The 12663-nt window shown below is 47.2% G+C and overlaps 1 protein-coding gene across 5 annotated transcripts in view; it reads right to left on the minus strand.

Annotated features, from left to right (window-relative positions):
* SGMS1 (sphingomyelin synthase 1) overlaps window positions 1-12369 on the minus strand; it is a 310846-nt gene extending 298477 nt beyond the window's left edge. The window contains exons 1-2 of one of the 5 annotated variants that reach the window (XM_021071755.1): window positions 9277-9504; window positions 1896-1990 (exon numbers count right to left, since the gene is read on the minus strand). The gene's annotated coding sequence lies outside the window, so the exon portion shown is untranslated. Of the gene's footprint in view, window positions 1-1895; window positions 1991-8667; window positions 9000-9276; window positions 9603-12350 lie in introns of those variants that run through there. The other 4 variants (XM_021071757.1, XM_013983509.2, XM_021071761.1 and 1 more) reach the window with 4 other exon arrangements.

Raw genomic sequence — 12663 nt, forward strand, 5'->3', positions numbered from 1 at the left:
GCTTCTAATAAGACTGGACTTGCGTTTCCAAATCTCTCCACCCTGGGTTATCATCCATCTAACCCATGTCAGGAACACTGGCAAGGACAGAAAGCAATTTCTCCTTTGCACTGGCTCAGACATCCCTCTGCTGGCCTAGATAAACAGGACCATGGGAGTTCAGTTTTTATTTCATGAGGCAGACAGTATTTAAAATTTCTGAAGCTGAAATCACCTCACCTGACTGTAACTAGAAGTAGGAGCAGCTGGCTCTTCACTGATGTGAGTATTGCTTATGGACGTGGTTCTCAAAAGTGGTCCCAGACCAGCCAGCCGCGTCAGCATCAGCTGGGAAGATGTTAGACATGTAAACTACCAGGTCCCACCCCAAGCTACTTGCCTCAAAAACTCAGGAGGGGGTGGGCCCAGCACAAGGTGTTTTAACAAGCCGCCAGGTGAAATCTGAGCCCCATTACCGTGAGCATGGGCATGCCCTGCTGGGCTACCGTGTGTTTCCCAATTGTACGTAATCACCATGGTGTCCACCAACAGCACTTACTTTGGTCATTTTTTCTTTTTTTTTCTTTTTTTTTTCTTTTTTTTTTTTTAGGACCGCACCCACTCCATATGGAGGTTCCCAGGCTAAGGGTTGAATGGGAGCTGCAGCTGCCAGCCTACATCACAGCCACAGCAAAGCAAGATCCCAGCCAAGTCTGTGACCTACACCACAGCTCATGGCAACACCGGATCCTTAACCCACCGAGCAAGGCCAGGGATCAAACCTGTGTCCTCGTGGATACTAGTCAGATTCATGCTGCTGAGCCACAATGGGAACTCCATACCCTGGTAATTTCTGCCAACTGGCAAAGGCCCCAAACACTCAACTTCTTCAGGGTGCTCCGCTTTGTTGAGCAAATGATTTGTGCCCACTCTCCCATCTCTAAAAAGGCATAATAATAACATTCATCTTATAGAACTGTCGCTAGGGTCAAGGGCTTCGTGTCTGGCATGTGGCTCGACCTCAACAAGCATGGATCCATATCATTACTATACCTTTGCCCAAAGGTCTAATCAAAATTAGGAAAACAGGAGTTCCCATTGTGGCTCAGCAGCAATGAACCCGACTAGTATCCATGAGGATGTGGATTCGATCCCTAGCCTCACTCAGTGCATTACAGATCCGGCATTGCCGTGGGCAATGGTGTAGGCACAGATGTGGTTCGGATCCCATGTTGCTGTGGCTGTTGCACAGGCTGACAGCTGCAGCTCCAGTTCGACCCCTAGCCTGGGAACCTCCATACGCTTCAGTTGGGGCCCTAAAAAGAAAACAAGGGAAAAAAAGGAATACGGCAAAAGAAAACCTGCTGCCTGCATGCTAAAATGAAAATTAATAAGGGGAAACCTCACTAAAATGGAATCAGAAAGCCTGAAGGGGAGGCACTCATGCAGTATCACAGGATGTCAATTACAGGAAGAAGTGTCAACTACAGACACTAATAGAAGAATCATCCCAGAGAAACAAATCACCAGCTACAGGCCCCAACAGGAAAAGACATAGACTGACTACCCCAGCTACATAGCCAAAGAGAAATCTCTTCACCCTCAACTCTCACTTTTCACCAATGGACTTCCTTCAGAACCACCCTCCCCAAACCCCTCCTTTTTCTAAAAAATAACATTCTTCTCCTTTGTTTGTTGGACTTGCCTATGATTTCTGCCATGGCTCACATGTCCTAAATTATAATTCTCTGCTGTTCCCAAATAAACACCTTTTTGATGGTAAAATAACTGTGACTGACTTCAATTTTTAAAGTCAAAAAGGTCCTGACTGAAGACATTCAGGACCAACAGAGACAGCAGCAGGCTCCACTGTCTGTCAAGCATTTACTTGCTCAGTCTACCAGCTGAGTACTCACCACATGCCCAGCAATGTGCAGAGAAAATCCACTCTACAGAACAGTGTCTTTCTGGACAAAGGCCCTCCAACTCTGGGGCATAAGGCTTCACACACCTCAAGGGAGATACAAGAGGAATGCAATGAATATTAACAAAAGTAGTCATAAGTACAGCTCACATTTGTATTGTGACTACCTTGTGCCAGGAACCAAGCATCTGACAAAGGTTAACTACAGTCCTCAATCTCTGAGGCACCTGCTGTTATGAGTCCTACCAATGCGGGAGGCACCGAAAGTCTGCACAATTTGCCTAAGGTCCCACAGCTCCTCAATGGTAAGGCCAGGACCTAAATCCAGGAATAATGTTTTTAACCACTGAACTCTATGATAGAGAGCTACTAGTTACCTAGGAATCTACTAGCCACTTGTTATCAGATTCCAAAGCAGTGATTTCCCGCCCCCCCCCCACCCCATCCCCTCCCCACTGTACAGCATGGGGATCAAGTTATCCTTACATGTATACATTTCCCCCCCCCACCCTTTGTTCTGTTGCAATATGAGTATCTAAACATAGTTCTCAATGCTACTCAGCAGGATCTCCTTGTAAATCTATTCTAAATTGTATCTGATAACCCCAAGCTCCAGATCCCTCCCACTCCCTCTCTCTCCCTCCCTCTCCCCTTGGGCAGCCACAAGTCTATTCTCCAAGTCCATGATTTTCTTTTCTGTGGAGGTGTTCATTTGTGCTGGATATTAGATTCCGGTTATAAGTGATATCATATGGTATTTGTCTTTCTGACTCATTTCACTCAGTATGAGAGTCTCTAGTTCCATCCATGTTGCTCAAAGGGGTGATTTTTAAGACACTTAAATTTAGGCACAAAATCCACTGTCATGCGGTTCAACACTAGGCCCCCAAAGCCCTGGACAGAAATGCCAATCATACTTGGTTTCTCAGGCCCCTCCCCTTCACTCCCTCCCAATCTAATTCTACTCAAGTTGCACTGGGACTGTCACAGAGCAGCATTTCTCTCTACTCATAACCCCCTGGCACCACACCACTTAACCTTAATTATAAGCCACCTGTCACACACACTTCTCTAATTGTTTGCTATATATTGGTCTTTTCTTCCTCACTGGGCTGTAAAATTCTTTGGAGGTATCCATACTTTCTGAGAAACCCCACAAAACTAGGTAGAAACATGAACTCGAGTGTGTAGACCTGGGGAGTATTACACAGTTAATTGGTTGGCTCAATTTACTTTGCTTTTCTGACACTGTTTTGTTATAGATCCCTAAGGAGTAAAAGTATGAAGTTTGTGCTATTTAAAGCCAGCATTAGGGGAGGTGTTACACCAACATTCACTGAGCAGCAAATGTCTCAAGATTTGTACTCCCTGCCTCTCCCACATTACCTCATTTAAAGCCCCCAGCAGCCCAGCAGCCTTGCAGAGGAGGCTGCTGGGATCCAGCAAGAGGAAGGAGGAACCTGGGGCCACCAAAGGTGGGAATTTGCCCAGTGTCACTTAAAGCTGATAAATGAAGAACAAAGATTAAAACAAGATTTGTCCCCAAAGCCCCTACACTCTACCTTCCTCTAAGGTTCAGATTAAGGAACCAAGGCTCAAATTCTTCTCAAAGGAACACAATACTTTTGCAAAAAAAAAAAAAAAAAAAAAAAAAAAGTAACAGAGTAAATTTTAAACACTATTAAATATCATTATAAAAAGATGGGACAACCATGTTCATGGATAGAATTACAATATTAAGAAGGAAAAGGGAAGAGGTGTCAGTCTCTACAGACAGACTATACAGTCAATGCAATGCCAATCACATTTCCAAGAAGAGCAAGGAATGGTCTCACCCTGCCACCTAAGACACACCGCAGAACAACAGTAATAAAAATAATTTGGCATAAAAACAGACAGGTGACTGGGACAGAATAGAGAACTTAAACTCTGTGAAGAATCTCAAAATCTGAAAATGCAAACTAATCTATCTGGGGTGGAAAGCCCCAGACCTATAGTTGCCTGAGTCTGGGGATAAAAGGAGGGATGGAAGGCAAAGGGGCCGATGGGAGGTTCTAAGGTAAGGGAAATGTTCTAGATCTTGATTGTGGTGGTTTCACAAGCACACACACATCTGCCAAAATTCATCAGATTGTACGCTTTAAATGTTCAAGTGACGTTTACCATACATAAATTACAACGCAATAAAGTAGAAAAAAATAGACTTGTGCATGTGGGGACCTGATGTATGACAGAGGTGGCTCCACATTTATCCCTAAAATACTAGGGAAAGAATACACTGCTGAATGATTTGGGGGAAACTGGCTCACAAAATGGAAAAGAAAAAATAACTCCAGATTTCTTTTTATGCCATGTATTAAGATGACCCTCGAAAACCCTCATTGTGAAAAATAAAAGTAGGAAGCTGATAGAAGAAAATACGAAATATTTTGAAATCTTGGGGTAAGGAAGAACATCTTAAGATTCCTCATGTACAAAAGGCAAAAATGAATGGCTTTGGGCTATATCAAAATTCTTAATTTCTGAAAGTTACCACGGGTAAAGTTAATAGACGGCAGAATGAGATTAATATCTAGAACATGCAAGATGTCTATAAATCTATACATTAGAAACAAACTAAAACCAGCCAAAGAAATTGTAATAGCTAACCAATACAATAAAAGGTGCTCAAATTCATTAAGAAATTACATAAGTTCACATTAAAGCAGTAAGAAGCCACTGGATAGCCATAGAATATTGGCAAAATTAGAAAGGTGGTTACTATCATCCACAGGCTTCGGTAAATCAGGAACCCCTCATGCCCTGCTGTCCACCAATCCAGCAACACTAGAGACTAATTTGACGGTGCTTGTTCTCTCTTACCGAGCCCTCCCACTTCTGAGTAGGTACCCTTAAAGCAGTGGTCATCAAACTCTCCTATGCACCAGAGCCTCCAGTACGGATTTGCTAAAACACAAATTGATTTGCTAAAACACAAATTGACAGGGTCTTCCCCCAGGGTTTCTAATTCGGGAGGTCTAGGTTAGGCCCTGATCATCTGCAATTCTAACAGTTCCCAGGGAAGGCTGATGCTGCTGGGTGTGGACCACTTTAAGAACCACTACCCAAGAGATATTCTCACAGGCATCTTTAAGAGATGCCAAAGGATATCCATTCATCATAGCTTTGCTCATGGTGGCACCAGTGGAGGTGCACTAATCATGCATCACTGGAAAAATTGGTAAATGAGACTAGTGGGTACAAAGTAGGCCCAGCCGCACAAAGCAGCCGGCATAGCAATGCACTGGATAAACCATTCTAACATCCATCGCTCAAATAAAATGTTGAATGACATTCTTTCAACTATTATGAATGTCGGAAAATTTCCATAATAAAAAGTTGTCATGTTGAATGGAAAAGCAAGTGAATGAAATCTGTAGCAGCACAGTACTCCTTACATAACCTGAAAACAAGCACACAATCAAACACAGACTCTTTAACAAGGGAAGAGACAAACCCAAGAACATCCAGTACAAGAGAGGAAGCTTCTCTGATGGAGAGGGGAATGCGACTGGAAAAGGAGGAGAAAAAATAAAAATAAAACAAGAAAGGGGCTTTTGCACAGGGAGATCTTGTGCCAAAAACTGAGGACTGTTAACTTTCAGCACCAGGAAGGTGAAACCACCTCAGCTGTATTTACATACAATGGTTGCTTCCTGTGAACACACCCCTTCCACCCCCACTTCCCCTACCCCCACCCCCTTGGAAACTTTGCAGGCTCCTGGGGCAGTACAGTTTGCCACTGAGACAAGTGGGGGGAATCTCTCTGAAATACAAACTTGGGGTGATTTCAGGCCCACAGAATTCAACCTGCTACTGAGTCCTGGACTTTCCCTGTGTGATATATCAGTATTTAAAAAGAAACTTGGATGCTTAGCTTTTGGCAAAGGGTATGTCTACATCTGTGTCTGTGTCTCTTGTCAGTGTGTGTCTGCGGATTTGTGTGTGTGTGTGGTGTGTTTATTTGTGGAGGGAAAGAGGACTAGGGAAGGGAGGCGAGCACTCCAGCACAGACTGAGCCACACTTGTTGATCAGCTATTCAATTCTGTTTCACTGAAACCAGAAGTCACCATTACAAAACCAAGCCATCTTCCCCTTTCGTCACCCTCCCCTCCCCCCATCTAACACTGCTTCCCAACTCCCACATCTAAATGGGCTGATCCAAAATATGGTCCTCAGGTGACTGGGTACCTTATTAAAGTGACACAATTTACAGCCAAAATTTTTGGGAATATGGTAGGAGACAATAAATGATCATTTATATTCCTGACCAAGAGCCTTAACAGAAAGGCCAAAATCTTTTAGACCAGGCCTGTTTTAATGGTTCTTCCAGAAGGGACTGCTGTGGGCACAGCTACCATCTAAAAAACACCAAGAAAGAGCCAACTACAATCTGTCATGCCCCGACAAGGTCACATGGCCACAGCTGCTTCCAAGGCCCATCAACCAGGTGATCACACAAAGTGGTTCGAAAGTGTATGGGACAATGAAAAAACAAAAGTCACCACTAATTGAATGCATGTGAGAAAATGAAGCAGCTTTAAGTAAGCTTTTAAGTAAGCAAGGCCATGCCAGAAAAGTAAATCTTTGGGGAAAGAAGAAACAGCTGAACAATGTAGGAAAGAAGAGGACAGTTAAAGTAAAACGCAGAATAAGCTGGAGAAACATTCATGTCTCACTTAAAGATGGAGCAAATCATCCCCCTCTGCAAACAAGCCAGAATCTTTATTTCCAAAACACTGTTCTGTCTTTTCTATAGCCCTTCATGGTCTGATAAAGGTTTAGGAATTCTAGAGTTTTCCTGGAATGCCTTGTATAAAATGTCTTGTAAATAAAGCATATTTGATATGCAGTCCAAGCACTTTAAGTTGATAAAAAAAAAAATGTATGGCAGTTATACGTAGGAGGAGTCTTTTAGATTTTCATGATATGTTAGCAAAACACGCCTGTATGTTTTTCAGTTGCAATGAAGGATCTGCCACAAATTGAAAATTAAGGAAGCTAGGAAAAAAGTAAAAGGGTTGAGTTTTCAAGCTAAAAGTGAATGTCTAAGGTCAACATGGGCAATTTTGACTTATGAAAACATACAAAGTTCTTTAAGTGTCAAAACCTATTGACAAGCTTTTGTTCCAAAAAAACAATTCTTTAAATTTCAACTAAATAAACATTTATTGAGTATGTACAAGTTAGGCACTGCACAGGATGCTAGAAATCCTCCAATGAATAGAACATTGTTTTAATAACTGTGTCCCTTTAATATCAGTTTACCCACCCCTCCAATTAATTTTTTAATGCTTTCAGATATTTGAAATCGCTCACTCCAGCACAAAAGAGTTGCAGAAATACCTGCTATTTTACTAAAAACGTAGACTTCCAGTTTCTGAAGCACAAATAGGAGGAAATCACTCTTTCTTTGCTTTATATATTGCTATCATTTTCTGCAGATTAACTAATTGCTTAAATTGTGCATGGTGGCAGCTGCCACCTCCTGCTATCCAGAGAGTCACAGAACTGGAGAGACTCAAAAACATGCTACTTAGCTCAAGAGACGCTGTGAAGGAACGCAAAAGACCAGAGCCTCCAGCCATAAACAGAAAGTGAGGAAAGTGAGCTGCTATAGGCAGCAGAGGAGATTCCCCCGAAGCTGGCGCCTACGACAGCAGGCACAAGCTGCCACTGCTCCCTCGCTGGCTTGCTGGCTTGCTTGGCCAAGGTATGGCTTCAGAGCTGGAAGGCTGCCACCTGCTGAATCACCAAACATCCCTGGGCTTCCCTTGGAGCACTGACCAGACCGGGACCCATCCCCCGCCTGGCTTCTCCCGGGAACACTTTACGCCCCCAATTACTAAAACGCCCAGCCCTCTCCTTCCGCACAGGCCAAACCAACCAACCAACCCAAGCCAGTAACGTCTGGGCAGTCTTAGGCAACTCCCATCGCCTTGCTACGTCATCAGTCCCACTCCTCTCTTTCTGCCTACTCAGTCCCCCTCTGAATGCTCCATCCCCCCTGTCAGGAGGCGTGGGGAGTTCACAGCACACCACGGCAGGCGCCTGACACTTCCACATCCAGGCAGCCAACATGAAACACCCCAAGTCTGCAAGCAAAATAACCTGTCTAAATTGCTTTAAAGGTCCAGGGAAGTAAATGCCAAGGGAGCTAGAATAGTAAGCAGGCTCCATAACATAAAAAATAAACTTCCTTTTCAGAAAGCCGCCTTCACTCTTGGTTTCATAAACATGTACAGCTAAAGTCGGTACAGCCTGAAGGTGAAAAGAAATATGTGAGAAGCACCTGCATGGATTCTCTTCACTCTCTCCGGCCCTGGTAACCCTCATCCCGATTTTTACTCGCGACTTCCATAGGGGAAACAAGCTTTAACCAGAACGTGCCAGACTGAATCCGTTAGCAGGACCAGGACACCCTACCCGGCCCACAGAAGAAGCAGAAAGCCTGAGTCTGGGTTAAGAAGGTGGGAAAAACAGCGGCTGCTGTCGCTGCTCTGCCCTTGACAAGTCGCCTCGGAATCACGGAGACCCCTCACTCACAGGAAGAGCCACGTCCTGGGGAGAACATCCAGTCCCAGGCTGGATGTTCCTCCAGGCCTTACCCCTAAACACCCTCTCCGGTGGGGGCAGCCCCGCGGGGTGTCAGAGCCGCCCCCGAACCTGGAGGCTGTTAAGCGGCCTGGGGAGGGGAGCTCGCTCCTCAGGGAAAGGGGCTCACCTGTTATGTTGTCCAGGGACACGGAGGGGCCGCGGAAGAGGGGCGGGGAGGAACCCCGAAAACCCAGGGCGCCTGACCGGCTGCGATCGGACCCAGAGGTACCAACTGTCACGCCGCCACCCGGGCGGTGGGGGTGGGGTCGTGATTTGGGGTCTGACCCTGCTGGTCTCCCGACCGCCGCCGGGCCACTGCCGAAGGCGCCTCGCCTCGCAGTTCTTCGGCTCAGCCAGGGTCCGCTCGCCCCAATCCGACAGTAGGCAGCCTTCCAGCCCGCACGCAGCACCTCTGAAAAGGTGCCCACTGACTCCCCCACCCTCTCCCAGCCTCAACTAGGTCCAGGAGCTGAGCCGGCGGCCCGCCCCCTCCGAGTCCGAAGCTGGGCCGTGGGACCGCCCCCCCCCCGCCCCCGCTCCCGGGAGCAGCGGCGCGGGGGGAGTGCCCGTCAGGTACGCGCCAGGCACTGCGCGGGCTGCGCTCACGCCCCCTCGCCCCGGGACTGCCCGCACACCGTTCCCAGCGTCAGCGTCAGGCAAGGCCCGTGAGGGGGGTGTCCAATGCCCCCCGCCCCCGCCCAGGGGATCGTCTCTCTCCCGCCGCCCCACGACTCACTTGCACCGGAGTCGCGACAGCCGCCGGAATTCCGCTCGCCGAGCCCCCTGCCGCGGAATGAAATCCGGGGCAGGGCAGCGTTGGGGCTCAGCACCCGGATCGCGCTCTCTGGCCGGCTCACCAGGCTCAGGGGTAGAGGAGCCTTCCCTGGCCAGCCCTTCCCGCTCCTGTCCTGCCTGCCGCCGCCTCTGCCCCGGCCGCTGCCTAGCTGGTGCGAACGCTTCCGACTTGCCACGGTGAGCCTCCCGGGCTGCCGAGCATGCCCAGTCTGCTGCCCGAGCCGGGCCAGTCACCCGTGCGACGCCAATCCGCCCTTCCGGGTGTTCGCGGCGGCCGGGAGGGCGGGTCCGGCGGGCGGGGTCTACGCGGATCTCTTCCCTCCGACGCAGCGGGACACGGGCGAGACTGTGCACTTTGGGGCGGTCGAGGCTTCCCCCCCTGTTATTTTATTTCCAAGTAATTGGGAGCTCCGGAGACGGGTGCTTTCCCCATCAACGAGAAAGGCCCAGCTTGCACATTCATAGGGGGCTGGTTAATGACGGGAGCCGAGTTTTACGGTCGAAGGCAGTACACCACTTGCGGCAGAGTCAGAGTTGAAGAGCCGGAGCTGGTCGGAACAGGGAACGCAAACTTGGCCTCCCGCAGACCCGAATCTTGGGCACAAGTTTGCAAGCTACCCAAGGATTCTCTTCTCCACCAGATCTAGCAGTGCAACACTTGGGATTAACTCACTATTGGTCATTCAAAGAAAAAGGGGCTGGACCTCAGAGTCTCAATACACAGACTCCCACCCCAAAAACAATGAGTCAGGGTGATAAAGGCTCTCGTAACTCCAGTCGGAGCCGGGGAAACTCAGGCCGCTTCGGGGCCGCGGGGACGTGCCCAGCCCCACCTCTCGCGAGCCCCGCGGAGTTGTCGGAAAAACCTGGAGAGCAGGCGCGCTCGGGTAGGAGCACTGCGCATGCCCATTAGGTGGACCTGGTGCAGGTCTCCCATAGGAAGGTTTTTCTCCGTTGCTCCGCCGACCCTGGCTCCTGAGTTAGGGGCGGATGGTGGAGAGAGCTGGTTTTCTGCCGATGGACTCTCTCTCCCTGTCCGTACAGCTTGGTACCCGGATGGCGTAGAGGCAGCCCAGAGTGCGCGTCCCGCAGGGTCTGGGACCCAGCGAGCGGGGGAGGGGGCGTGCGCTGGCATCGCCGAGACACGTGACTGTCCGCGGCGCTCCGGGCAGCCATCTTCTGCCCAGCCATCGGTCAGGGGCTATGGGAACGGACCGGAGAGCTGGCTGGACGCGAGGTCTGCTCCCCGCCACGCCCTTCTGCAAGGTTCCAGCCTCTGCTCAGCACCTGCCTCCGCCTCGCCCGAGGGCGTGCGCATTGCTACACGACCCTGGGTTTCTAGGACAAGCTCTCTCTCGCCTGGGCTAAAACCAAACGGGGTCGAAATCGAGAGAGCAGGACTCCCCAGAGGCGGAAGTTGGGGATAAGGGTCTCCTTCCGTAGGGGGACTGCTGTCCCAGCTGCCTCCCTGTTCTAATGCGTGCAGAAGAGGCGTGGTATGTTGGCAGGAACATCTGGACAGAGGCCGTTGGTCCTCTCTGAGATGTAATACCCCATGGCCCCTGCCGGTAGACAGCTTGGATGGTGATGTTAACAGTGGACATTTGTTGAGGTCCTACTACGAACCACTCCGGTCCCTGTGGCCTTAGGATACACGTCATCATCACCTGAGAATTTGTTAGAAATGCAGAGACTAGACCTACAAAATCGGAAACCCTACTGGGGGAGAGGAGGGATCCTGCAGCCTCCTTTATAACTTCTCCAGCTGATTCAGGTGACCATTTTACTTCTTTACTGCAACTAACCCTTAAGGCGGCTGACTTTATAAACGAGGCATTGAAATTTCACCCCAAAAGACAGTGAAAGGTCAGGAATTCAAACTAATGCCGTGCGTACCAGATCGGACTTTTAATCTAAACTGGCTTTCCTGGCTGTTACACCCGTCACTATACAGCTCTTCTCAGGGGGTTTAGAAAAGTGCATTTGTCACACAGGGCTTTAAAATAACAACTGAAATTCTGTTCAGTTACGTATTTCGAGTGTACAGGGGGCAAAGTTTCTGAGTCATAGTAGCCCTACTGAGTATTTTCGTCAGTTTGCACTTAAGAGCCTTGTAAATTTTTGCTAAGTAGGAGTGCCAGAAAAGTGCTGGCTGGTTTCTCTGAAGTGCAGACTTTGGACTTCCCGAAAATGAGGTTCAGGTAAGCATCTGGTGTAGACTTGTGTCAAGGAGTCTTTAATTTACTTTAAAATGCCCTACCCCCAAGTGTGAAACTGAACTAAATTTTGTAAAATATTAGCAGCTTTTGCTTGTAAGTGGTTTTTCTAGGGTACTTATTGTAATGTTTCTTTTTCTTTTTTTACTGATTTTGTGTATGTTTGAAATGTTTCATAATAAAAGCTTTCTAAATTGCTTTCCATGAGTAGTGTTAAGACTGTATATAATACATGGGGAAAAAGCAAGGTTTAAAACTATTTCCAACTTAATCCAATTTCATAAAATAATTCAGAGAGAAAGAGCTATAATAAACTCAAAAAAAATCTAAAAAGAAATTGAAAAATAATAAATTATGGGTGAAGTGATTATAAGAAACACTTGATTTGACTCCTTGAAATTAAATTCAGTTATGGTCCTTAAGTCATTAGTGTTTGGAACCCTCAAAAAAAAAAAAAAGTCTTAAGAAAAATAAATCAGAGTCTTTTTCTCCAGCCCACCCAACCCTAAAGAATTTTACCAGTGTATTTCTCTGATCAAAATTTTAATAAGCATCATACTGCTTGGTTGTAAAATTTTTGGATTCTCAAGTACATAGAATGTCATAAATTACATTGTTGTCAAGACAACTGTGAAATAAAAATGAATCACCTCCAAGTCACAATCTGTCATTAAAATATGTTAAAAATATATTAAGAGCAAATACTAGGGCAAGCAGTTCACTTGCCAGAACAGCTATTATGAAGTAGGTGTTTGAGTTCCAGATGAATGACTCCTCCTATCTTTAGAAGGTAACCTACCTGATTAAAAATGTGATGGTTTTATCCAGTTGAGAGTTAACCTGTAAGCAGCAATCATCACTCACCAAACCATAGCCAAAGTCAAACAGTATTCAAGAAGCAAGGAGCCTTCTGTGTATCCATGGCAATTTGTCTCACTGGAAAAATCTAGAACCACAAAGCCTGAGTAGCAGGAATGAGAACTTATGTGCTCCCTTAGCCTTTTTAAACTCGTCTGGCCAACCCACAACCCACTTTCTAAACCAAGCTTGACCAAGGTCCAGCTGCAGAAAACAGGACAGGATCAAAGTATTTGCCCTGGGTCTTAGATCTG

This window comes from Sus scrofa, chromosome 14, assembly GCF_000003025.6.
Source record: "Sus scrofa isolate TJ Tabasco breed Duroc chromosome 14, Sscrofa11.1, whole genome shotgun sequence".
NCBI lineage: Eukaryota > Metazoa > Chordata > Mammalia > Artiodactyla > Suidae > Sus > Sus scrofa.